The sequence below is a fragment of the Mytilus galloprovincialis genome, chromosome 10, assembly GCF_965363235.1.
Source record: "Mytilus galloprovincialis chromosome 10, xbMytGall1.hap1.1, whole genome shotgun sequence".
NCBI lineage: Eukaryota > Metazoa > Mollusca > Bivalvia > Mytilida > Mytilidae > Mytilus > Mytilus galloprovincialis.
Window position 1 is genome coordinate 61,355,462 of NC_134847.1, and position 6,000 is coordinate 61,361,461.

Consider the following 6,000-nt stretch of genomic DNA (forward strand, 5'->3'; position numbering starts at 1 on the left):
CAATTACGAAGTGTTTTATTTTAAAAACACCATTTGCATAGGTTTTCAATTTATCTAGTACATAGTTAAGCAAAACAATTAGATATCAAGTCGACGACATGGGTATCTTTCAAGTTGGATGTAGAAAATGCATAACCTCCTATTTTTATTTTAATTTACCACGGACGGAAAACATATCAATCTATTAGTTCAGTAATTTTCGTGTCTGCCCTTCCATTATGTGACTCAAGAAAAAATGGGTAACAATTGTATCGAAAAGAGAGAACCGAGTGCACCTTTTTATGTTAGGGCGTGTTTGAGTTGAATATTTTGTCTTGATTATTGAGTTGATATCGTACAAAGCAGGAATATTTCATACATCGTTTCGCTTCAGATTCTATCATGTTTATATATCAAAGCTACAGGTTGACTTTATAACATAAAAAAATCACAGTACTAAAAGATGAAATATATGGGTCAAGTGAAATACCTATCTAATGAATCACAAAAACAGAGTACAATGTAGGTATGTTCAAATATCTAATTTTTTACTGAAAGTACTTGACGAAAGTCTTTCAAGTTGGATGATGAAAATGCATATCTGCGAAAAATAATATTTTTTTGTGTGTGATAACCAGGGTTTATAGTCTTCAACCACTAAAAAAATCTAATCTAATTGAATATTTTGTCTTGATTATTGAGTTGATATCGTACAAAGCAGGAATATTTCATACATCGTTTCGCTTCAGATTCTATCATTTTTATATATCAAAGCTACAGGTTGACTTTATAACATAAAAAAATCACAGTACTAAAAGATGAAATATATGGGTCAAGTGAAATACCTATCTAATGAATCACAAATCCCACGAAATATTTAATTAGAATTTTTTTTAAATGTTTAAGAATTTTCGAAAATTTCACCTGACAACCGATCAGACAATAGTTTTAAGTTGAATCAATGCAGACAAGATCATTAACTGATGCTCATTAGCTGGTTGATACATTTGTCTTTTAAAATACAACTGACATATAAGGATCGTAATGGTGCAATGTGAATACATTTATCGGTTTCCGAGCGCAAAATTGGCAGCGCGTCATCCCTACAATGGCTTCCATTTCTACGATTGTGAAAATGAACTGGCGTAATGGGGAGATAATTTTGACGAAGTAGAATCCTGACTGAAAGTTATGGATACTACCATGTCTTTTTCATATCTGGACTTTTTCTCTCCATATTGTCACAAATATGGACGTCTTCAGACTTTAATAAATTGATAAACGCGATAATATACAATTTACAATTCTGAAAAGTAACATTCCTTCTACTCTCTTCTACATTATTTTCGTTTACATATCTCACTTACTAAACATACGTTACTCGTGTACACCTTAGTTATTTGGCAAAACATTTCGGAATTTTATATTCTTAATGCTTTTCAAATACTGTATTACTTAAAACAAGGGATATATGGTATCCATTTATGACACAAAATCAGCACACACATAACTATAACACCCAACAAGCAAAGGTTTTATATAAAGTCCACAATGATGCTTTCTACATGAAGTTTTAAAAAAACAAGTTGCTCTCAAGAGCCTGAATCGCTCACCTGTTATTTTTTTACTTAAATCTTTCATCAATGGTTATTTTTGCTCTTCAATATGTATTAATGAGTGGCTTAAAAATGACATATAAATGTTCATTGTATCTGCCATATTTTCTTCAAAGGCAAATAAATGCATTTAACCAATATCTACCATTTCAGCCATAGTCTCTATGTTTCTTAACGTACAAGTAAATTAAAATACAAAGTGTTTTCTAGTTTCTTTTGAGAAGATTTTTGAATTTAAAAAAACATAAACAACTTGTGTAAAATTGTCCTTAAAGAGCAAAAACTTCTTAAGGGATCAATTGACAATTTTGGTTCTTCAACATTTTTGTAGATCTTACTTTGCTGCACATTTTTGTTGTTTACAGTTTATCTTTATCTTCAATAACAATCAAGATAATAACCCAACAACTGCAAAATGTCCTTACAATAACCAATTTAGTGGCAGCAACACAACAATGGGTTGTTCGGTTTGTCTAAATATTTCAGGGCTAATAGATCTTGTACTTTTAGAACTTAGGTTTCACCATGTCATATTAACTCTAAATGCATTCGTTTCTGAGATATAAGCCAAAAACTGCATTTGACCCTTATTTTATATTTTAGTCATGGCGGCCATGTTTGTCGGTGGATCAAAACGTATGAAGGTATTTGGCCCAGTAGTTTTTGAGGAGAATATTTTTGAAATAGTTAACGACGACCGACGACGGACTACGACAGAGACCAAGTGATGACATAAGCTCACATGGGGCCTGTCGGGCCCCGGTGAGCTAGGACCGATAGAAACTCTCACTTCATTGCTCAAGTTTAAGCCGACCCTAATACCAGTATGAGCGAATTTCTTAGCATAAATAATTTGCAAGGTATGAACCAGGTTTAATCCACAATTTTCTACATAAGAATATGCCTGTACCAAGTCAGGAATATAACATTGTTATACATTCGTTTGATAAGTTTGAGTTTTTGATTTTGCCTTTGATAAGGGATTTTTCGTTTAGATTTTCATCGGAGTTCAGTTTTTTTGTGATTTTACTTTAGGATAGACTTTGTAAGATATAACATTGATTAAAAAAAAAATATACTAATACGCATTGGATAATATAATCTAATAACAGGGGAGAGTTGTCGCATTGGAAATTATACCACATAAATGAGTTTAGATTCGCATATCAGTTGATACATGCAAAGCAGAAGACGCTTTTTATATCGCAGCAGCTGCTTTTGGAGTTCGTGCGATTACTCTGTTTCTTTGTTTGTGTTTATTACCTTGCTACGTCTCTTCCTAATCGGTTTACGAAAATTGAATATCGTCAAAACTACATTTTGCTTAATTTACGGTCACTTTCACAAATATTAATTGATTGACCAATACGCTGTATTAGTGGGTCTACTCACTTGTGATATCGTATATTCTGTCGAGAATCTTTAGATTTTAGTCAATTGAACTGTTATTCGACCAATTTTGTCGTATATACGACTATGACGTTTCGACGGAGTGAGAATTCACATGGTGGGCGATGCATATATAGCAGGATACGCTCACCTTGTCGCTTCTTTTTGGGTTCCTGTGGTTCCCTCAGCTTTCGTGTTTTGCTTTGGTTTACACTTTTTAAACGATTTACGATATTTGAACGTCAGTTAAAGTCCCATCGCCATAATTCAAAAACGAGGAATGATGGTTAAGATTATAACTCGATTATTGGGCGAGTGGAACATATCGGTGATTATCTGTGTCAGATATATTTCATAGCCGTCAACATAATAGCGAGTGCAGTAGAAAGTAATATAATTGAGAATGGAAATAGGGAATGTGTCAAAGAGACAACAACACGACCAAAGAGCAAAAAACAGCCGAATGTCAGCAATAGGTTTTCAAAACAGCGAGCAATCCCGCACCCAAAGGCGTACTTCGGCTTGCACCTTAAAATATGTACTAGTTTAGTGAAAATGAACTTCATACTTAACACCAGGCATATAATATCCAGATAGTATTGCATAAAACAACAATACGTAAGATCGAATATTTATTCTAAAATCTCTTCAGTGTTGACACCTACAACTTCCATCGACACAATGTGCTCGTCCTCCATGATTTTGACAATGTGCGTGACAGTCATCACGTGTGGTACAAGCTAGAAATAGAAGATATTTCATGCAAATAATACGTTTAAAAAACCCAGAGTATATAATGAGAATATATGAAATATCAAATGTGATATGTTATCTATAATTGAGAATATGAATTAAGGATCAAATATTTGTTACGCTTACTATTTACTTTTTGAAGATATTGAAAAACATTCAAATGTTTACTAAACAATGAAAAATTCATAGTCAAAGTCCTGTATTGGTTTTAAATTTTGCTCCTTATTACTCTTCATTACGGAAAAACAATTTTGATATGCCATAAATTTAGTAAAAACTTCAATATATTTTTTTGTTACAGAGGATTCCTTTTATAAATGTTTAGAGATCTTTAACTAAATAAGAATCTATTATAGAGTAACTGCCTCATACATACTGAAATGGCTTTGTTTGATTTATTCCTTAGGAATGTGGATTATATTCATGTGTAAATGAATAATAAAAAATAACAGTGCAAATCAACAAAATATACTTAGAACTTACCATTACCGGTGTCGGTTGCACATGTACATCTGCTGTCGATACAAGCCAATGTTCCTTGAGAACACTGTGTCAGAGTGCAGCCCGTGGCTAGTCTACAGTGCTCTGCGTAAACTGTAACTGTAAAATGAAGAGAATGTATTTTTTTTAGCAAATTCTAAAATAGTGTTTTGTCTTAAATACAAATATGATTTCCCAAAAGATGTTATTGGATTACACACAAATTAATCTTATATTTTATATCCTACAGTTAAGTGAATACATCAAATCGTTGCAACTAAGTGATAGAATATTTATTGCTATCACAATTGTGTCACCCTCGGATAAAGCGTTGGAAAAAGAAATGAGAAGTCAGGTAAGTTCAATTCATTTTTTTCAATTACATTCTATGTTTTCCTGACAAATGAATTTTGAAATACTGATTCATAATAAAGATTCTACTATTTGATGCTGAATGTAATCCTTTTTTAACTTTTCTCTTGAAGTCGGAAACTGACCGAAAGGTCCCTGTTCAGAGAAGTGTGAATTTGAACATTTGAAAAACGGAAACTAGAATCGGGAGACGAAGAATATCAGATACCCAACCCATAGCATACTCTTGAACAGAAATTACTATTTTGTTAAAATCGAGCTTTAATACTAGGCACGTTTGTATTATTGTCAATAATGTTATGTTTAAATTTAAAACGATTTTTAAAACGTTGAAAACATACTTTCATAAAGAACTGGAATTTATCAAATTATACTTTAGAGAAAAAATATAGTGGCAAAATTCTTGATTGGTAAATGACAAAACTGTGACATTAATTTATAATTTTTGGAGATTATGTCCATGCAATGGTACGTAATTCATTATTTAGGAACCAAACAAATTTTTAAATTAAGAATTTATAAGCAGCATACTTTCTGAATGTTAAAGGCCAATACTGTCAAAATCGAATTTATTTATGGATCATAACATTTTTTTTTAAACTTAAAGGACACTTTCAAAAAGTATCTTAGTTGAAACACGGAAACAAAACAAATCTCCTTTTGAAGATATTAATGTGTATACTATTAAACGGTAAATTTTACATCTTTTTTCGTACACTGTCAAAAAATGAACTTTGCAAGTTTCAAATTAATCTATAACCAGAAACGATTTTGTAAAGTGGATCTATTATTATCGTTCTGAAACTAAACAACTTTCAGATAACTATAACAGGCACATATCTTGAACGGTTAAACACAGTCAAAATATAATTTGACCTGTATTTTTTATGGTTCAACACTATGTTTAAATTTCAAATATGTAGTCAATGTTTTTTTAATTGTTTCCCCAAAATCAAAAGTAGTGTGGTGGACGGACAAACAGATGGACGGAGATGTACATCTTTATTTTCCCGCCTACTCCCTCCATTCTTCATTTGTAGCGGAGATTATGATAACATAACACATAACACTACACATGGCTTATTTCATAAGATTTATCAAAACTGTTGTGAAGTAAATGTCTGCTTTTAGCTACAATTAAATAATTACGTACCAAGGAAAACTAATGCGAAACACAGAACGACCTTCATTTTCTTGCTGTTTGGTTAGTAATGAGCATAATCTTGAGATTTTCATATTTATATCAGAATAATTATTGTCTAGGGTTCAATACATTACTGATAAGATTTCAGACTAATAATAGGTGTACTGAGAATATCACAACATGCTCTTTGTGATACTATATTTTGAACTTGTTTTGTCCAGTAGTCAATTATTCATGCACGTAGTGCATCAATAGTGTATTCAAACT